Here is a 22,566-nt window from a genome sequence, read left to right as displayed (position 1 = left end):
GAGAACGCTCACCTCGCCAGGTGGGTCACTTCAATTTCCGAGCTGGCACATTAGCACGGTGTACTCTTTCTTCCTCCTCTTCTGGCTCTTTATCTTTCTGTTTTCACTGAGCTGAGCTCTGTGAGATGAGGGGCTGCTCCCAACCCTACCCATAGCCCCAAACCCCCTGCCCGCCACACAATGGACAAGGAACAACGGCCCCCCTATGGGCAGAGCCCGAGGCGCGCTGGCGGGCCAGGAAGCCTGTGCAGCAGACCCACACGCCAGCTCCCGCCGCTGGCCAGCTCCCCAGTGTGCCAGCTGGGGCTTTTCACTAATGTCAAAGCACAGCACCTCTTTATAAAGCAGCGCCCCGCCCAGTCCGCAGGCCCCCCCTCAAACCTCAGAAAGGCTTTCTTCTCCAATGGCGCCAGGCCCACGCCACTGCACTGGGGGCCCTCAGACACTGGACTCCTGGCCTGGAATGATGGGGGACTCTTTGTCATTTCATTGCAACAAACACTTACAGCATATCTACTAGGACTTGTGTTTGGAGCTCTGGGTGAAGAGAAGCCAAGGAAAACAGTGACTTCAGAATACCCACTACCTAGGAAAGGAAGGGTGAGGCAGGGAGGGAAGGGGGATCCTCACAGAAAGAGGCAGAACAGAACAGCCTGAAGTTTGTTTAAGTAAAAAAGTAGTGAGAATCATAATCTATTACAAGGGACCACAAAGCGCAGTGCCGCAGGTGGGAGTGGGGTGCAAATCCAGTCTGCCACTTATTTTTATAAATAAAGTTTTATTGGAACACAGCCATACCCACTTATTTACATATCGTGCATGGCCATTGTTGCCCTACAATGGCAAAGCTGAGAGACTGTATATACACTATAAGCCCGAATTATTTACCGTTTTGCCTTTAATAGAAAAATTCTGGGGCGCTCGGGTGGCTCAGTCAGTTGAGCGTCCGACTTCGGCTCAGGTCATGATCTCACAGTTTGCGACTTCGAAGCCCACATCAGGCTCTGTGCTGACAGCTCAGAGCCTGAAGCCTGCTTCAGATTCTGTGTCTCCCTCTCTCTCTGCCCCATCTCCACTCATGCTCTGTCTCTCTCTGTCTTAAAAATAAGTAAAACATTAAAAAGAAAAAAGGAAAAGAAAAATGCTTCTGATCCTCAATCTTCCTGGGAATTTTCCATGTTTAATTCCACGTGAGAGTGACAACCCCACTTTGCAGATAGACGCATAGAGAAGTTAAACAAGCAACTGCTCAAGGCACAAAGAAATGAAGAGCAGTATCTGTACTTGACCCAAAGGCATTTGCTCTTCCTCCACACCCGTGGGCTGAGACTTATGTTCAGTCTCTAGGTTAGCAAAAGACTCTGATTAATGGCAAGGGGTTGGAGAAAACATACCCAGTGAGGAGGAATGGCTTGGGGGACAGCAGAGTGGCAGGAATGGGCACAGCACTAACAGGGGAGAACTGGAGAAGGAACATGAGAATTGCAGAGCCAGAAGGAGCCCTCAAGGTCAAGCTCATAAAAGTCTGTGTCTGAATCAGCTTGGGCTGCTGTACCAAAATACCATAAACACTGGTGCTTAAGTAACAGACATTTATTTCTCACAGCTCTGCAGGCTGGAAGTCCCAAGATCAAGGTGCAGGCAGTCGGTTCCTGCTGAGAGCTTGCTTCCGACCCTCTCCCTGTGTCCTCCCACAGGGAGGGGCTCCACCCTCAAGACCTCACCTAAACCCAATCACCTCTCAAAAGCCCACCTGCAAGTATCATCACATTCTGGGTCAAGGCTTCGACATGTGAATTTGGGTGGGGGTGGAGGTGCACAAACATTCAGTCCATATACCCTGTCAAACTACCAAGGAGACTAGAGACCAGAGAAGCAAAGCAATGTACCCAAGGTCACACAGAAAAAAAAAAGGCCATGAAATAAACTCTTAGAACACTCTTAGAACTTTGCAGAGTCTGGGTCCTTTCTGGGCCAAACATGCCTCCCTATGAGAAGTCCTGTGTTTACTCTGAGCTGGTCATAGTCCCCAGGAGCCCTGGAGCCACATGCCCCTTCACACTGTTTGGAGTCATAATCAAATTGGTTGCAGCCTTGATGTTTGTTTTAACTGTACACCCTCACGTGACAGTAATTTCTGTTTGACCAGGCACAGAGAAAGGACACAGGACTGGAAACCAGCAGACCTGGCATCCTGTTTGCCGCTGGCTTCATGTGTGACCATGGACGAGTCACTTAAACACTCTGGCCCCGGTCTCCTGCTATGGAAAACGCGGGGGGCTGGGACAGACAACAATTTCCCTTGAGCTCACATTGTTCCTACTGAATGAGATTGATTAATACAGAAGCCATTAAGGAATCCAAAGACGCCACACCACTTGCGTGGCTGGCCTTGTCTACTGATGTCACCAAATCAAGAATCAGGATTATTTCATTTGAATTTGTGAGACGTAAAATATCTATAAACCAGAATTCAGGCATTCATTCCACCAAAAAAGTATTTATCGAGCTTAATTTTTATCAGGATTCGCACTACATGCTAGGATGCAACTGTGAATAAAACAGAGGGGCGGTGGTGGAGCGCCAGGTGGTATGACAAATGCCACACACGAGAGGCGGTTGAGAGTCGCTGCACCAAGTGTCTCCAGAGCCAGACAACATGGGTTCAAAACCTGACCTCACCTACTTACCCGTATGGTCACAGACAAGTTATTTAACTTCTCTGAGGCAGAGTCCTCATCCGTAAAACAGAGATCAAAACGGTGTCTGCGTCAGGGTTGTGGAGGAAGATCAACTGAGTTAGCTCTTGTAAAATTCTTCAAGAGTGCCTAGGTGAAGCCCCGTGAACATGAGCTATGATGATGATGATGGAGATGGAGATGCCGTAGATGACAAAGGAGAAAAAAGAAAAGAACCTATGCGATCCAGGACAGGAGTGGAGCGAGGTAAGCAGTGAAGGCTCCCCAAAGGAAGGGACATTAAAACGAAAGCCCAACGATGAGTCAGAGTAGAGTTGGGGGGTGAGGTGGGGATGAGAAGTCTTCTGGAAAGCGGCAGTGGGGTGCACAAAGGCCCTGGGACAGGAAGAATGAGAATTTGGGGGAAACATCAAGAGCACTTACAGGTTAGGATGGGGTGATGAGCCCATATCTGCTCATGAAAGCTTTAGAGCCCCCTCTCCCATTCCCGCTCTGGAACTAGACACGGATAACCCATCACACAATTTATCTGTTTAGTCATGTGGAAAGCTCTGGGGGAATTCCATCCCTGCCTTAGGGACCAGGCCAGCTCTGGGGGTTGGGACTCAAGTTGGAATTTGGTCAGGCAGGACATTTGCCAGAAGCTGCCGGGAACAGAAGAGCCCAGGGTGGGCGAGTGCTGGCTGCACGCAGTGAGATTCAGCCTGGGAAGCCAAGGGCCCACTGTTGGGGCTGAAAACAAAAGCAAGAGGGCCAGAGGGCAGCCAGCTAGAGGTTAGAAGAGAGGAGGGAGACAGATTGGGATGGAGAAGCCATAGCACTCGAGACAAATGCCCAAAGACAGTCCAAACTCCAGCAGCCTGTTTGCATGGGTCTGCTCACAAGGTATATGGGGGGCCAGCCTGGTTTGACTGACAAGGCTCAGGATGGATACCAGGCATCCTTAGACACTAACAGGCTGAAAAATGAGGAGTAGTTTAGGTAAGGTGAGCACACAGAAGATCTCCATTTAGACTCATGACCGTGCCCAAATCCTCCCTCATCCAGGGCTGAGGTGAGGGTCATTCCACAGGATCATTTCCTCCATTCTCATCAGTGTATCTAGAAGGGAGGTACTGGGAGAAATACAGCTTTCAACAGCCTCTGCTCTAAAGAAAGAAGGTCTATAATCACGACTGTATTTCCATCTCATTTACATGTAAGTAGAATAAGAATAGAACTATCAGATTATATTTTATGAGGGCTACATGAATTAATATAGGCAAAGCATTTAAAACCGTGCTTGAAACGGAGTAAGTGCTCTGTCTTATTACTTGGTTTGGTTTCACTCTACTCATTCATTTAAGAAAAGATATCAGCACCTACATTCTAGGCTCTGTGGTGTCTGCTCAGAATACAAAGAAGAATAAGGCATGGTACCTGCACTCCAAAAGCTTACAATCTAATGAGTACAATAGGCCAGTGAGTGGATGAGTAAAGGTCAGGGGTATAGCATCTGTGGTGGAGAGAAGCCAAAGATAAGACTGAGGATAGTAAATGGAGAATGATATGTCTTGATTGTTCCCACTTCTAGACACGACCCAAGGAGGAAAGAGGGGTAAACTACAACAAAAAACAACAACTGTGGACATAAAGTGGTGGCAATGCCCTGAGAAGGTGCAGGGCTGCCATATTGCCAACTCATTGGCCGCCTACTGGAGAAGCCACTGCTCTCCATCATTAAGGAGAAAAGGACGCTGATGCACAGCACTCTTGTGGCTCAAAATAAATATGTATTTCAAAGACTTATCAACAACTTGTGACCAAGTCTCCTTTCCTTCCTGATTTTCAGGCTTCTGGGTTTTATTGTTCCAAATCAATTTATAGATGCAATAAAAATAAATACGAGAAGCAATGGATTTGTCCTATGTAAAAAAGGAAGGCATCAGCGAGTTTCAAATACATTCAGGGCTTTTATTCCTACTTGAAGTTCCATGTTTGGAAAATTAAATATATTAAGGATTAGGCCAACTATAAGTCTTAGTAGCTCCGACATTAAAATATTTAAAGCTAGGACAAAGGCCTTTGCCTATAAAGTAAAATGAGAATGGAAGTGGTTACCAGGATAATTCAAGGATCCCTAATATCTTTTTTTTTCATTTTCTGCCAGTTTTTTGTAACTATGACAATTTGATTCAAATTACATCTTTATGGATCCACTTTTCATCTCCTCCCAGGAAGACATTTGAGAATAAATGTGTATGTTTTCTTCTGACTGGGATACACCAAAGTAGTGTTGGGGCAAACTATTTTTTTTATAAATCTGATTTTAAAACCAGAAATGTTTTTGGTGGGAAAATTTGCAAGTATAGAAAAACTTAGAAAATAAAATGTAACATAGAAATCCAATTCCTTGTGGCAATCACCATGAACTTTGGAGTATTTCCTTCCTGATGCCTTGTTTTGATGCATATTTGATTGTTTGTCTGTTGTTTATTTTAAACAGGTAAGACTATGCTGTTTATCCACATTTGTGCCCAGCTTGTTCACTTACTGTAATGCTGGAAGCATTTTTGAGGATGTTATTATACATGGTCCCCACATGTCTGATGACTGCACTGTATCATTTTCTCTGAAAGGGAATTCAGCTTTTTTTTTTTTCTGTGCCCTGAACCAAGCAGAAATGGAAAAGCTAAGGGAAAGCAGGTTTTAAGTTTTATTCAGAAGCAGTGGGCTCTGGGATGAGGTTCCCTTGAAACCTTAAAAATCCTGACTCCTCTCCAGCCACGGCAAGGGCTAGACCTGAAAAAGCTGCAGGGCCAGCCCAGGCAGCAGTCACATGGGAGGAGGTACATGGTTTAAAACATAAGACACAGTCAACAGTTCCTGAGAGCCAGCTGATGTCATAGCCTCTGAGAATACCTCCAATTGCTCCTTCCTTGTCCAGCCTGACAAGTAAGACTGGTGTTTCCTCTTCAGCCACTGTATGGACATGTCCATTAGTACCCCCAACCTCACCACACTCACCGCACTGAAAATGAAGAGGGTCCTACTTCAAAACTCCAACGAAGGCTCTTAATCAACCAAGATAGGAGTTGGCAAATATTTTCTCTAAAACACCAGAGAGTAAATATTTTAAATGTTTTTTTAAGTGTCTTTATTTATTTTGAGAGAGAGAGAGAGAGAGAGAGAGAGAGAGAGCATGCAATACTAGGAAAGGAGCAGAGAGAGAGGGAGAAAGAGAGAATCCCAATCAGGCTTGAAGCTGTCAGCCCAGAGACCAATGCAGGGCTCGAACTCATGAACCCTGAGATCATACCCTGAACCAAAATCAAGACTCCAAAGCTTAACTGACTGAGCCACCCAGGTACCCCCGGAGAGTAAATATTTGAGACCTTGCAAATCACTGACAGTCCCTATCACATACTCTTCTTTGTTTTTGTTTGTTTGTTTGGTTTTGTTTTTTTAATGACCACTTAAAAATGGGGGAAAAAATAAAAAAGCTTCTTAGCTCAAGCTGTATAAAGCCTTCTCAGCACAAGCTAGAGTGTGTGGACCCCTGGACAGGAAGTTCTTTATTTTCTTATTAAAAAATAATAAAATAAAACAAGCAGAGATCCTGAGAATTATTCCCAAATTTCTGAGAAATGTTATACCAAGCCTCATCCAATCTTAACTGATATCCTGAGAAAAATCAGCACAAGGAATTAAATCTCTGTGACCATGCCTCCAGTTCCCACAGGAGTGATAGAGAGTGCTAAAGAATTCTGAGACCACAGACATCAAAATGTTCTTTATATATTTGGAAACTCACAACTCATAAGTGTTTAAATGATGCCTTTTCCAGAAAATGCTGGGGCACATGGGTGGCTCAGTCAGTTAAGTGTCCAACTCTTCTTTTTTTTTTAAAGATGTTTTTAAATGTTTATTTATTTTTGAGCGTGAGAGAAATAGAGTGTGAGTGGGAGAAGGGCAGAGAGACAGGGAGACACAGAATCCAAAGCAGACTCCAGGCTCTGAGCTGTCAGCACAGAGCCCGACTCAGGGCTCAAACTCACCAACTGTGACATCATGACCTGAGCTAAAGTCAGATGCTGAACCAACTGAGCCACCCAGGTGCCCCAAGTGTCCGACTCTTGATTTCAGCTCAGGTCATGATGTCACAGCTCATTAGATCAAGTCCTGCATTGGGCTCTGAGCTGACATTTTGGAGCCTGCTTAGGATTCTCTCTCTCTCTCTCTCTCTCTCTCTCTCTTTCTCTCTCTCAAAATAAACTTTAAAAAAATAAACAAACAAGAAAAGAAAATGCTATCATCTCACAAATGATTTCTAATACTTATGAACCACCAGAAAATAAATCTGGAAATATCTATAGTTCCATCTGTTGTTATCTTTATTAAAAACACAAATCATAGGGGCGCCTGGGTGGCTCAGTCAGTTGGGCGTCCGACTTCGGCTCAGGTCACGATCTCGCGGTCCGTGAGTTCGAGCCCCGCGTCGGGCTCTGGGCTGACAGCTCAGAGCCTGGAGCCTGTTTCCGGTTCTGTGTCTCCCTCTCTCTATGCCCCTCCCCCGTTCATGCTCTGTCTCTCTCTGTCTCAAAAATAAATAAACGTTAAAAAAAATTAAAAAAAAACAACAAAACACAAATCATAATTCTGGGCATACTCTCTTGACTTGGAAAACTTTTGAGTTCAGTTGAATTGAGAATTTTACACAAGTAGTTAATGAGGATAAAAGACTAAATATATAAACAGACAATAGCCAGACCATACATAAAAACAGAACTCTGACCCCAAACCTGTCATGACTAGCCCAGGAAACTAAATTCTTATCTACAGTGACCAGCCCAGGAGGGCAGCCTGCTGTAAGTCAGACTATAGGAAGTCAGACTACTATCTCTAGTAATACTCTAGGAAGCCAAACTATTAACAATCAACCCCAAATGGCCAGTATTTGATTAATAATTCACAGATTAACTAATCTTTGCACCTGTTTCCAATTTAGGATCAACCAGAAAAAGTCAAAAATGTACCCCAACCAATCACATAGGATATTCCACTTCTAGTTACCCCTCTACAGTTTCCCCATGCCAACCAACACCCTCCAATCAGGACATACCTGAAGACTTTTCTGTTTTCTACACTAAAGCGTTTCACTTTGCCTGCTTTTGACTCTGCCAAACTCAATGGGCTGATTCCCATTCTATAGCAGGCTCTGAATAAACAGCCTTTGTTTTTCTCATATGGTTAGTCTTCTTTTATTTCAACAAGTTTATATCCTCTCCCTTCTATTTTGCCATATTTATATCATGAAACGTCACCAACTTTAATGCCCCTAATTCATTATTACAAAGAATGTAGAAAATAATGCAGGTGCTCTTTAACTTGAGACACCAAGTTATACAAGGAAAGTAACCCACAGAGATTTTTGATCCACTGTTGCCTTCATAGCATCACATTGCTTGCCTGAGGTGAGCTCATTTCACCCAAGGCTGGGCTGAGGGCTCTTTCTGTGAAATAGAATACAGAACCCAGTGAATTGGTTGAGCAGTGTTTGTTTTGCTAAGTACTTATTATGTGTCCAGTGCTATGGTGGATATTAAGAGTCATATACAGTGTGAGCAAGAAACTTGAAAATTAACAGAAGATGGTCATAGACAAAGAATTGGGAAATTACATAAAATGCACAAAGAGTGAGAAAATTATATACAATGCCATTTCCAAAGTGTATTCCAAAGAGTGTTCATAACTACTAAGTGAAAAAAATAACTTCTATATCAAAAGCATTTGGAAATTATAATTCCAGCAAGTTATTTTGTGGGTATCAATAAACTGATTCTACAGTTATATGGAGAAGGCGGGGAGCGCCTGGGTGGCTGAGTAGATTGAGTGTCCAACATCAGCTCAGGTCATGATCTCACAGTTTGTGGGTTCGAGCCCCGCATCGGGCTCTGTGCTGACAGCTCGGAGCCTGGAGCCTGCTTCAGATTCTGTGTCTCCCTCTCTCTCTGCCCCTCCCCACTCATGCTCTGTGTCTGTCTCTCAAAAATAAATAAAATTGTTAAAAAAAAATTAAGTTATATGGAGAAGGAAAAGCTTCAGAATAGCTGATACAGTATTGAAGCAGAAGAACAAAGTTGGAGGACTAATACCACAGAACTTGAGGAGTTAATATAAAACTATAGTAATCCAGACAGCATGATAATAGATCAATAGGACAAACTTGAAAGCCCAGAAATAGACCCTCTAAATATAGTCTATGGATTTTTGACGAAAGAGTAAATTCAATACAGTGAAACAGAGATCGGATTTTCAACAATGGTGCTAGAATATCAAGACAACCACATGTAAAAAATAAATTTAACCACAGATCTTACACCTTTCACAAAAATTAACTCAAGATGGATCATAGACCTAAATGTAAAACACAAAACTCTAAAACTCCTAGAAGGCAACATAAAAGAAAATCTAGATGACATTGGGTGTGGTGAGACCTTTGTAGATACAACACCAAATGCATAATCCATGAAAGAAATCATCGTAAGCTGAACCTCATTATAATTGAAAAATTCTGCTCTGGGAAAGACAATATCGAAAGGATGAGAAGACAAGCTGCAGAGTGGGAGAAAATACTTGGAAAAGACACATCTGATAAAGGACCATTATCCAAAATATACCAAGAACTCATAAACTCAACAATGAGAAAACAAACAACCCAACTGAAAATGGAACAAAGACCTTAGACACCCCATTAAAAAAGATATACAGATGGCAAATAAGCATATGAAAAAATGATTCACATCATATGTCATCAGGGAAGTGAAAATTAAAACAACAATGAGATATAGCCAAAATCCCAAACAGTGACAATACCAAATGCTGGTGAGGATGTGGAACAACAGGAAATATCATTCATTGCTGTTGGAAATGCAAGATGGAAGAGTCAGTTTGGAAGAGAGTTTGGTATTTTCTTATAAAATGAAACATACTCTTATGAGACAAACCAGCAATGACACTTCTTGGTATTTACCCAAAGGGGTTGAAAACTTAGGTCCACACAAAAACCTGCGCTCAGATGTCATAATGACCAAAATGTGGAAGAACCAGGATGTCCTTCAGTAGGCAAATGGATAAATAAACTCTGGTACATCCAGACAGTGGAATGTTATTCAGCACTAAAAATAAATAAGCTATTAAGGGAAAGAAGCCAATTTGAACACCCTACAGACTGTATGATTTCCACTATATGACATTCTGACAAAGGCAAACTATGGAGACAGTAAAAAAAAAAAAAAATCATTGGTTTCCAGTGATTGTGGGGGAAGGGAGTGGGGAAGAGGGAGGAATAGTAGAGCACAGAGGATTTTTAGAAGAGCAAAAATACTCCGCTATTATACTATAATGGTGGATACATGTCATTACACATTTATTCCACACCCATAGAATATACAACACCTAGAGTGAACCCAAAGGTAAACTAATGGACTTAGGGTATTTATAATGTGTTAATGTAGATCTATCATCTATAACAAATGCACTACTCTAACAGGGGCTGTTGATTATGGGGGAGGCTATGTGTGATACCAGGGGCATATAAGAGATTTCTGTGCCTCCTTCTTAATTTTGCCGTGAACCTGAAACTGCTCTAAAAAATACAGTCTTAATACTTTTTAGTTATTTATTTAAAAAAGCATTCGGAAGATGCTGTGTGAAACCAAGTTTAACACAGTTTTTATTGCAAAACTCTCAGAGCATCTAATTTTCAAAAAGGAAGAGAGTGGGTGATGGACCTTGAGGAGGGCACGTATTGGGATGAGCACTGGGTGTTGTATGGAAACAAATTTGACAATAAATTATATTTAATACAAAAAAATGAAATGAAATGAAATAAAATAAAATAATATAAAACAAAATAAAATAAAATGTATTTCCAAAACACAGTGAATCCTAGAATTTGTTCCAAGCTGAGCATTTGGCCCCAGAATATAAGGAACAAACACATCTTGGGAAATGTGATTGTAGGAGGTTGTCTAAGATGTTTTTGTCATCTTAAAGATTGAAGCCTCACTGAAAGGGAAGTAACTTATGCAAAAGAAGATGCCCCTCACTTCCCTGGTAACATGTAAGAGTTTAGTAAGGACTTACCAAATCTAGGCATTGTGCTAAGTTATTTACATGTATTATCTCACTTAGGTGTTGCAACAGCCCCATGAGTTGGGTACTATTATTATGTTTCACTGATGAGAAAAGAGGGGAACTGAGAATTTAAGTAACTTTCCCATGGGTTGATTCCCTCAGGAAGAGATCACCAGTTACCCTGTCATCTCAAGGGGTATTGTTCTCCTTTCATGCTGTGACTCAAGGAAGGACCAAGGACCCATTTCCTCTGTTTGTACATGTGAGGCAGGACTCAAATGTTCCTTTTGAAAGACTTTACCAAAAAAAGCTAGCATCAGCAAGATACAGATTCTAAATACTCCAGCTGGGTGGCTCAGTCAGCTAAGTGTCTGACTGTTGATTTCTGCTCAGGTCGTGATCCCAGGGTCATGGGATTGAGCCCTGTGTCGGGCTCCTCGCTGAGTGTAGAGCCTGCTTGGGATTCTCTCTCTCTCTCTTTCTCTCCCTCTGCCCCTCCCCCCACTAGTCACTAGTGCACACTCTCTGTCCCTAAAATAAAAAATAAATAGAGACAGACAGACAGACTCTGGCTTGTTTAGAAACTGCTAAGAGTATGGTTTGGGGGTAAAAATCACAGGATTCAAATCCCATTACATCTACTTACTAGATGTGTGAGCTTGGGAAAGTCATTTAATTCTTCTGAGCCTCCATGTTCTAATCTGCAAAATCAGGATAAATGTAGCACCTACTGATCTTTGGGAGTTGCTGTGAAAGTGGATGACATCACTCACTGACCAGGGTGCCAGGCATACAGTGGGTGTTCAATCAGCATGAGCTACCAATTACTAGTAGCATCCACCTGCCCACAGGTGACAAAGCCTGTCTTCAACTCCCATTACTTGACAGTGACCTCATAGTTACCTGGATGCTTCAAATGCAGGTCAAGAATGAAAAACAAGAGCCAACCCACTGTCCATGCAAGCCACCCACCCCTTTCTTAGTTCCTCACTAGAGAGCCAACCCAGGTGGTTGGCACTAGGGAATGCCAATATGTTCCCTACTATCAGGGCGTATTTAACCTTGACCATCTAGCCTACATGTACCATACTGGACACACCAAGAGAAAAAATACACACACTCGATACAAGGTAGGGAAGTGGCTGGTTTCCTCTTTAAGCTAATAAAAAATCAGTTTTGTTCATCAAGGTAGGCAGAACTGTCAGTTGGTAGCATTTTTCTTCAACGTACCACATAATAAGCTACTTCAATTTCTCTCTGGAATGCTAAGATTTTAATCTGCTACCCGACCGTTGTGAGAAGGCAAATGGAGAAGTTTCCTCTGGAATTGTTAACATGTTCCTAGTGTCTTTCTGGCATGCTCCAGGCATGGAAGCTCTGGTTCTGGTTCTTTTTATATCATAACTGAAAGTAGAAGTGGGCCAAGAAGGATGTTTCACCTCAGTCACATCTGTGGAGTAAAAACCCACTGGCCAGTTTTGAGAGATGTCCTAATACATGACCCAAAACTAAAATTTTCAAGCTATTAATGAGGTCCTGGGATTTGTTCAGTTAGTTCTCATGAGAGACTTTCAAAGTAGGTTAACATCTCATTATATGGAACCGAGTTTGGTCCAGGTGTGGCAGTGTGTTTACGGAAGGCCAAAACACTAATAAACTCATTTTCATCTTATTAGTGGTTGCTAACATATCTTCACGCATGCTATTTGCTACACAAGGTTTTTCATTCATGCAATAAATATTTATTGAATAGCAACTGTGTACTAGACAACAAGTCAGAACAAATGTTCAGCTCTTGAAGTGCCTATGTGGCTCAGTTGGTTAAGTGTTCAACTTTGGTTCAGGTCATGAAATCACAGTTCATGAGTATGAGCCCCTCCTGGGGCTCTGTGCTAACAGCTCGGAGCCTGGAACCCGCTTCAGATTCTGTGTCTCCCTCTGTCTCTGCCCCTCCCCTGCTCATGCTCTGCCTCCTGAAAAATAAATAAACATTAAAAATCTGTTCAGCTCTCATGGAGCTCGTATTCCAATTAGGGAGATAGACAATAAACAAAAACATTCATCGTTAAGTTTGAAGATGATAGAAGTTAGAGAAAGATAAATCATGTGAGGGGAATAATGAGTGGTGAGTCCAGGGGTAAAGGGGGGGGTGCGATTTGAAATAGTGATCAGGAAAGTCCCCACTGAGAAGAGGACACTTGAACAAAGATTTTATGGAGAAAGTGAGGATGTTTATCTTACAGTTATTATCACAGTATCCTTCTACTGGATATCATGATTATTCCCATTACATAGAGGGGGGAAGTGAAGCAGAGAGTTTAAAGGTCTTACTCAAAGTCAAAGATCTTGAAGTAGCTGGAAAAGTCAAGATTTGAACCCTGGCAGCTTTGGATTATTTTAAGGCCAGAACTCTTAACCTCCCCTATGAAAAAGTGCCTCCCAGAGATCAGAAGGCTGGATCCCTTGTGTTTATGCCATTGTTTCTAGGCTCCAAACAGACCCTTTTATATTCTCCTCTTGGGAAAGTGAGGACTAGGACTCTGCAAACCACAGTTCCCCTTTGCCAGATGACTTATTTATGAGTCTGCCACACCAGAGATCTTGAGAGAAGTTAGGAGCCGCAGAAGGAGGCAGGGACCACTAGCTACCTCCCACAAGCAAGAGCCTTTACCACAGCAGCAACCAGCCTTGGTCAGTCTCCAGCTGTAGAATAGTTCCAGAACTAACAGTGTGCAGAAAAATGGACTCTCCAGAAGAAAAAACAAGTCTTGTTTTGTGGCATTCAATCCACCCTCCCAGAAACATTGAGACCAACGTTTGATCAAACTGGGCTCCATAGTCCAGTCAAGATGACACATAAAATTAACCATCCCAATTGTAAAAGCTCACTGCACAGTGCTTAAAAGTTTACGTGTGGTATGGAACGGTATCGTATGGTTTGGTCTGGCCAGAGATAGCCACATGCAAACTGGACTTCCCCCCTTTCTAGCCTGTGGGACTAAGGCATGTGGCCATACTCTCTAACCTCTGTTTCCTCTCATCTGCAAAGTGGGAATTGTTGTGCCTGCCCCCTCAGTCCTATCAGGAGAATTAAAAGAGCTCATATGGAAATTGCCTATCACATTTTTGGGACAAGAGCGAAGGATCGAGGTGTGTTTGTTGAGTGCACTCCCGCCACGTGAGAAGAAATTGTGCTAGACATGCCCCGCATGTGGGCTTACCGTAAATGGCCTTCTCTAGGGTTTCTGGTTGGACGTGCAATTATTTCTTGACCAGGCTAACCAGCCAGTTTTCTGAAGAGAGTTTTTCAGATTATTCTTCACTTTTTGGAGGCCAGGAAACATCGAAGCTCAAAGAAAGGAAAGATTCCCGCCTGATGGGTGGGGCAGGGGGAAAGAACATGGTTCTCCACTTAGGATGGAGTCAGAGAAACGGTGCTCAGCCTTCAGTTTCTGATCAACATAAGCTAAAGTCCAGCTGGGATCTCATAAACAGCCCACGTTGAATCAAAGGCTCTCAGTCCTGCCTTTGACTTAGTAATTGTCCCCAGTTGCCAAAGAGGGAAGATCTGCAACTCTCTGCTGTCCTCTCGACACTGAAGGGCAGTGGGTGGATTCCTGGACCCCAGGCACTCTTCCCCTCTGGCGGGGCAAGGACAGGTTCTTTCCTACTCACCTGCCAAGGATTCGTCCCCATTCACAGTGGAAGCAGACCTAGGGTGAGACTTGGCTCAGCCACTGGGCTGTCTGACCTTGTTGGGTAAGTTGTTTTATTTTCCAGAGTCTCAGTCCTTTCCTTTATAAAATAAGATAAGTAATGTATGTTTCTCAAAGCCTTATTAATACTGGAATTCCCTGAATTCTTACCATGTCCTAGGCACAGCAATTATGCTAACAACTTGAGGAAGGACAGCCTCATATCGCTTAGGTCCCTGAGCCCAGAGGGGCCATCTTGAAATCCTCAATAACTTTTGAACAAGGGGCCCAACATTTTCAATTAGTGCTAGGTCTTACAAATTTTGCAGCCAACCCTGGGTCTAAGAAGCAGGAATTATCCTCATTCTCCCTTTACCGATGAGTAAATTATGGCACAGAAAGTTGTAGTAACTTGTCCAAAGTCACACAGCTAGCTACTGGCAGAACAAGGAAGTCTCCTTCTGACCCATGCTTTTAACTACTTCTGGGTAGGACGTTAGAAGAGAATTCAATTTAAAGCCATTGGTTGGTAGTTTATAACCCTGACCGGCTTCCACCTCCTGCCATCCTCAGGCTAATAGCCCAGAAGCTATTAAGAAATGACCGTGTTGCAAATGCATACGATTCCTGAATACAGTGCCTGTGTCATGCTCTGATTAGAGTGAGGGACCTCACACAATAAAGTCACTGCCCTGCAAGTTGGGTTGAGGCCGAGTCTCTTTATATTAGCCCGGTGCCTCCTGGTTCAGCGCATCTAGCTCTCTCGTTTGCGCACAATCCCCGGGACACCTAATTCAAACACAGGCTCTGACTCAGGAGGGCCGAGCGGGGCCTGAGACCCTGCGTCTTTACCAAGCTGTTCATCCGCAGAGCACGCCTGCAGCAGCAAAGTCCCAGCACACGGCCAGCCCCCTCGGCTCTGCACCACCGTCAGCTACGTCCGGCTGTAGAGCCGCGAAGAGGAGAGAATCGCCAGCCTGCTATTCGCAGAAAAGAATGCATCCCTTAAAACGAAGCCTCGGAGAGCTCTTGACGTTCTCACTGCAAAGTGAACAGGCTGGAGGAAAGAGAAGTAGTACGTCTTCGTTGACGGGTTTCGTTCCTCTTTCATGAAGTCAAGTGTGTTTGCAGGAGCCACCAGAAGCTCCCGCCTTTCCGTGGTCTCTGAAATCCCCACCAGGAAGAAAAAGTACCGCAGTTTATCAAGACATTTCCCCAGGAATGTCCCCCTCGAAACGGTAGTTCCAAGGCGCTGATGCCACGCAAAACTTGATGCGATGCAAAAGAAAGGAGTGTGTTCTGTGATCCAAGTAATCAGGCAAACACTCTGGCGCCACAAGAAAATTGCACATGTTACTTTCCTGTGGGAATCGCCAGAGCGTGCTCACTGTATCGAAGATAGGAACATGACAGGGCGTTTCCTAGACTTGGGTGAGTATATAAACATCGCTGTTTCTCTCTCTAGGTCTCTCCCTCTCTTCCTTTACTAGCAATTAAGTGAATGCCAATTATATCAACGAAATGCTGAGGGTGGAGAGTTTCCTTATTTTGTTTCAGCAGAGAATTTTTTTTTTTAAGTATTCAGCATTGCCGGGCAGTGAAATGAGCATACTTGTACTACTGGCCTGGGCTGAAATGGGCGTGAGCACCTCACAAAATGCTTTGACATAATGAAGGAAAAACAAAAATATTTATAAACTTAAAAAGTTTTTTTAATGTTTATTTTTATTTTTGAGAGACAGACAGAGAGAGAGAGAGAACATGAGCAGGAGAGGGGCAGAGAGGGAGAGAGAACCAGAATATGAAGCAGGCTCCAGGCTCAGAGCCCAATGCGGGGCTCGAACTCACGAGCCGTGAGATCATGACCTGAGCCGAAGTCGGACGCTCAACTGACTGAGCCACCCAGGTGCCCCTTATTTATTTTTTTATGTCAGAGAGAGAGCATACAAGTCTGGGGGAGAGGGGCAGAGGGAGAGAGAGAGAACCCCGAGCAGGCTCCACACTCAGCACGGAGCTCAAGGTGGGGCTTGATCCCACAATGCTGGGATCATTACCCGAACCAAAATCAAGAGGTGGACACTCAACTGACTGAGCCACTCGGGCTCCCCTCAAAATTTTTATAAACTTTTAATTTCTGTGATTCTAGACTAAGATTTTATTAGTAAGCTCAAATAGAAAGGTTTTCTCCCCACAAAACTGTGTGCTGTATCCCAGAAAACAAAATGGAGAATCCAAAATGTCTTAAACTATGGAAATGTTTAAATTGTCTGTGATGGTGCCACTCAAGGTAACACTATAAAGTCATTAAAAAGTCTATGAAGTGATATAGAAGTGTGCTTCTGTTATTCTGGGGGACTGACTGCAAACTCTAGACAGTTCTTCCCCCCCCCCCCCCCCCCCCCCCGTCTATCTCTGACCATTGCAAATGAGGAGGGATCCCATGGAGCCATGCAGGCTATCCCTACAGCCCTTGTGATTGTATTAGCAGTAACTGCACTGTCACATTCCCCCCCCCCCTCTCTCTCTGAGAATCTTACTACCACCACACATCCAAGCCCCAAATGGCCTCCTAGAGGATAACAGACCAAGTGTAGAGTAGCTGTGAACCCCCAAAGAAGTTAGATTACCCTGCCACTATCACCTGATGGCAGACCCTTGAGCAAGCCCAGATGAGACCAGAATGGAAGAACCTTCCGGCAAACCCCTGGACTCATTAGCAGTCATAAATGGGTCTTATTTTAATCTGCTGAGTCTTGGGATAGCAGTAGATAACTAATAGAGTCATAATGTAATAGAAAAGGGGGGAAAGCCACAGAATACAAAATTGCATCAACTAATATGAAATAATTACAAAATAATTGTGACAAAAAAGGAAAATAGTACACATGAAAATTTAAAGACTGGTTGTTTTAGGGCAGTAAACCCACTGAAATATTGATACATTTTGCTTTATCCTTCTACCCTTCTGCATTTCCAAATTTTCTCTGCTGAGTATAAACAACTGTCATGTTGGCATATTATAAAAATTGTTCACTTGCAATGAATAACTCCGAAGTCTTATGTGTGTTTGTCATATGCCAGATACTCCAGAATCTAGATGAGTCCAAGGGAAAGTATAAGTGTTTTGAAAATCGTAAAATATCTTAGAATCTCTAAGATGTTCTGTTTTTTTTATCATCATCCATATTTTCACAATTGTGAGATGCTCTAAGATGATGCAGCTCTTTCTGTCCTAAAATTGGTGGGGTTTTTACATTTTTTTTAAAACTTGAAGTAAGAATGTGAGTATTAATCCTAAAGAGCCAACAAAGTGCAGCCTGAAAATTGGAGCCACCTTCCTTCCTTATCACTAAATAATTCATAATAGCAACAATGAACACATTTCCTCCCTGTAGCATACAGCCACCTCTCATGCTACATAAAGCTGGGCTCTCATCTCCAATGGTCGCTTTGGAAACACAGCAAGTAGGGAGCAATCCTTGAACTGTTGACAGAGACAGTAAAATGAGGGACACATTCTCTCGGGATAAAAGCTGTTTTATGGTATATAAAGAAAGTCCCTCTTTGGAAGTGCAGCTAAAGTTGAGTAGGAGACTTTGTAGTGCAACAGCAACTTTCATCCAAGCATCTGAAAGCATTTTATTGACATATACCTTTAATCTATACAACCTCCCGAGGGTAAGTAGCAAGTGTTACCATTCTTATTTTACAGGTAGGAAAAACAAGGCAGAAAGATGCTAGAAAAGGGTATGTATTAGTTAAACGTCTTTGGTTGCAAGCAACAGAAGGCAATTGGCCAATATAAGGGGGGAAAGTGTGTGTGTGTGTGTGTGTGTGTGTGTGTGTGTGTGTGATGTATATGTCTATATACATATAGATATGATATGAGTAAATACACAATGAAGAAAGGAAGCTGGGCAGCACCAGGGTCTTAAAGTTCCAGGAACCAAAGGAAAGTCTCTTCAGAGTGCGGGACTCTAGATGAAGCAGGTTCAGACATTTCTCATTACCATGTCCCTCCATTCAAAAGCAAATTCTAGAGAGAGTTGCCTGGCCACTCTGGTTTGCATCAGAAGCCAACCCATTGTGAGGCACCTGGGTGGCTCAGTGGGTTGAGCCTCCGACTTCAGCTCAGGTCCTGATCTCGTGGTTCGTGAGTTTGAGCCCTACATCGGGCTCTGTGCTGACAGCTCAGAGCCTAGAGCCTAGAGCCTGCTTCGGATGCTGTGCCTCCCTCTCTCTCTGCTCCTCCCCCTCTCACACTCTGTCTCTGTCTCAAAAACAAATAAACATTAAAATTTTTTTTTAAAAAAGCCAGCCCTATTAGTGTCACACCACATGGCTAAGGAGTAATTCCCAAAAGATAAGATCAAAAGAAAGAAAATGGATGTTGGACATCCATCAAAAAAAATCTACCTATGCATCTATTATAGGGCAGATGGAGAGAAAAGGAACCCTCTTAAAGATTTCTGCCTGCTCATCACTCTGCCATTCCTGGAATCAACCAGAAGCTTCTGGAAGCTGGGGGGAAGGGGGCGCCCTTGAGCCCAGCTCCTGGTCTGCCACAGAGTTATGTTCAATAAAAAGACACTGAATGGCTGAATGAACGCATGAACCATTTGGTGTCTGTGCAGTCTTTGACAAAATATTGAGTAGTGACATTTGACCCCTCACTTCTTCCCACCAACGTCCACATACTTCAACATCCCACACCATTTTCTCTGTTTCCAGGCTCCTTGCCAGTGGACAGTGAGTGTTTTCCGACCCCCTGAATCCCACATCCCCTAGTGCTGGTTGTTCTCAGAGAGGTGTTGAGAGCTAGTTCCAGTGTTGCTCATCCAGAATCATCACATCTTCAAGCCTGAGGACTCTTCTGTCTCAATTTTCTTACTTGTCAAAAGAAAATAAAGAATAATAATAGTTATACCTCATAGGGTTGTTAAGAAGATTAACAGGATATTTGTAAATGGCTTAGATCACCTTGGCACAAAATAGTAGCACTGTCTGTCTGCTCCCATCATCACCTTCATCATCACCACCATCAGCATCTTCCCATTATTCTTGTTAAGGAATACTACATATTTAATATCAAGAATTTCCCATTATTGCAGGTTACCCTCAGGGTCCCCAACGTTATCCTTATTGTTCTTGTTTAATCAATAGAGAAGCAAAGCTTAGATATTACAAGTTATCAGTCCAGGGCCTATCACTATTAGGTAGCGTATTCCCACCATATCATGTGGCTTCCTAAAAAGAAAAGGCAAACAGCTTATTCAAAAACTGTGACCTTGCAATGGTGGCATTCCAGGCCCATAGAAGGAAACACCCCTCTGGTGGCCTCTAGCTCACCTTGGATATGAGACTTTTCGCTGGCTGTGGGGAAGACCCATCTGTGGGAGACCCAACCACATGCCTCCCGTAAGTTTTGAGCTCCTTGAGAGTGGAGAGGTACTCTCCCAGCACAAATCATAGCTCCTGGCACTTGGAATACCACATATGTACCCAAGTCAAGACACTCGGTAGGAGAAACACATGTGACATTCTCCAGAATATTTATATGGTTTGGATCTTTTAGAGAATCATCTTTTCTCCTCCCTTCTTGCTATTTCTTTTTTTCTCTTCTCCTCCTTAGTGAAGGAACCCTTATTATTTTTACTTCTAATATGTTAACCTTTCCTACTCATCCCTCTCCCTAATCTGGTCTTTTCTCTGAGCCAAGCCTGTCTTTCAGATGGCCACTTAACATGTTCCGTAAGCAGTCCAAACTCAACATGCTTAAAATCACGTTTATCATCTCCATCCATTTATACTCCTCCCAAACTTGTCCCTCCTCCTGAAATTGCTGGTTTTTCCAGAATGCATCATCAAGCTGACCAGAAACCCCAGAGTCATCTCCTTGTTCTCTGTCCTGCTTCCTTCTCCATCCACACGTGAAGGCCTGGCAGTTCTGTCTCTATAAAGATTCTTGTATCCTCTCTCTGATGTCCATTTCTATCACCTAAAAAAGAAATCATGGGACTGAGTTTGGGGTGGGGTAGGCTGACTTTTTTTTTTTTATCTCAGAAGCCCCAGCAAGTCCATTAATTTCCTTCATTAAGGGTAAAGAAAATTCAGATTTTCAATAACACAGAAAGAGACATCTTTCCTTCAAGTCCAATGAAGCCACAGTGACTTTATAAAAAGAGAGCCAGGTAAGTTTCATAGGCATCCTGCTATGTCACCCATCATTTCTAACACCTACTACATGGTTTGTACAAACAGGGTCTTGTCCCTTGAAAAGCTTATCGCAATGTTGAGAAGATAGATGATTAAACAGAAAAGCAGAGTTCCAGGAAGTGCAGTGAGGGCTGGGCTAGAAGGAAGCCCAAGAAGTGTAACAGAGCAGGAGCCTAGCTCAGCCTGGCAAATCAGAAGAGGTGACAGCAAAGACCAGGAGAAGTGGGGCAGGTGAAGTAGGGAGGCAGAGGGGGAAAGACTGTGTGTGTGTGTGTGTGTGCGTGTGTGTGTGTGTATTTCCATTTAAACCATAAAAACATTCTTCCTCTTGTTAAACAGAGGTTAAAGGGAAGTCATTAAAGATCCTAAGCATGGGAGTGACATGACAATGGGGCAGGCTGGAGGGATGCCAAACCAGAGGCAGGGGGACCGGTTATGAGGCTCATTCTCTGCTTTCCTCCAGGATGAGCTGTCTACTAATTATAACCTGCCTGTAAAGCCACAGGCCCAGTGGCCTGTGATGAACCAGCACTAAGGGGGTCCCTGCTTTTGCTGGTCCTACTAATAAGCTGCACTTGACTCAGGACTTGGCTTCCCCAGTCTCTAATTCTTTTGCAAAACCTAGAATTCACCCAAGATCTCAGCCCTGGAGCATCTGTGACCTGACCTCTGATCCAGGAGTGTCCCCATGACTGACGATCCTCTCAGGGTGGGACCAAAGAGGGAGCAATTAGCTAAAAAGGAAAAACCCACAGAGGCATGGAGTTCGCCTTGGCTGAAGGAGAAGGCGTGTGCCAACCACAATGGTCTCGCTTAAAGAACTATGGTGCTCCTTGACCTTGAAGGATTGGACTTAAATTTATAGTTCTTTTGAGACTGTCAGAGCCAGACTGACTCATGGGAGGGGCAGCTGATGGGGTATGAGTCACACTGGAGAGGAGGATTTGCTTTGCTTGGGGCTTGAGAGAGACCTGTAACAGATGGCACTGCTGATGGTGATGGTGACGGTGACAGGGTCTTCTGCTTTCTCGCATGTTTCCTTTAAGATCGGAGCTGAGCCGGGGGCTACAAAAGAAACTATACGGTGGCTTCTTCCCGAGACTAGATGATTAGAGGAGAAAAGAAAAACACAGGCCAGGAATAGGGCTGGCCCAGGGGAACCAGAACTGTAGGACTTTATAGAAAAATTAATAAATGAAAAGTCGTTTTTTTTTGTCTTTCCTTCAAAAAAGTGCAGCTTAATAGCACCACACACTGTAGGAAGAGCCTTGAGTGATCGTTGGGGCCACATGGGTCTGTGTCAGGCCCCTGCCCTGTCCGCCACTCCTTAGCCTCATAATTCTACAGGCAGGTTGCTGAATCTCTCCCAGGCTTAGCTTCCTTGTCTGTCAAATGGATTTAAGCAGCAGTAATAATTGAACAGGCAACAGACTTGGTGTGGTACTTACATCCTCTCAAGTAATCCCCATCCTAGGGCGCCTGGGTGGCTCAATCGGTTAAGTGTCTGACTCTTGATTTCAGCTCACGTTATGATCTCATGGTTCATGGGCTCGAGCCCCGCGTGAAGCTGACGGTGCAGAGCCTATGTGAGATCCTCTGTCCCCCTCTCTCTCTGACCCTCCCCTGTTCACTCTCTCTCTCTCTCTCTCAAAATAAATTAACATTTAAAAAATAATAATAGTGCCCATCCCTATTTTATAATAATATATTCATTTTAGAGTTGCCAGAAGGATTAAATGGGATGATGCAGTGACAGGGTCTAACTCACTGCCTTGCACAACACAGGGGTGAAATACATACCGTCTTCCTTTAACCTGTAAGGAAGACCTAAGACCTTC

At 43.6% G+C, this 22,566-nt stretch overlaps 1 long non-coding RNA gene across 2 annotated transcripts in view; it reads right to left on the bottom strand.

The window, feature by feature from the left end:
• The window catches only part of LOC113593403 (uncharacterized), a 93,154-nt gene that overhangs the window by 51,694 nt on the left and 18,894 nt on the right, over nt 1–22,566 (bottom strand). Inside the window, exon 1 of one of the 2 annotated variants that reach the window (XR_008296413.1) lies at nt 15,365–16,902. The exons of the other annotated variant lie outside the window; for it this stretch is intronic. This is a non-coding gene — a long non-coding RNA (uncharacterized LOC113593403). Of the gene's footprint in view, nt 1–15,364; nt 16,903–22,566 lie in introns of those variants that run through there. 2 annotated transcript variants of the gene reach the window in all.

Source organism: Acinonyx jubatus, chromosome B1 (genome assembly GCF_027475565.1).
Source record: "Acinonyx jubatus isolate Ajub_Pintada_27869175 chromosome B1, VMU_Ajub_asm_v1.0, whole genome shotgun sequence".
NCBI lineage: Eukaryota > Metazoa > Chordata > Mammalia > Carnivora > Felidae > Acinonyx > Acinonyx jubatus.
This window is presented reverse-complemented; position numbering and strand designations above follow the sequence as displayed.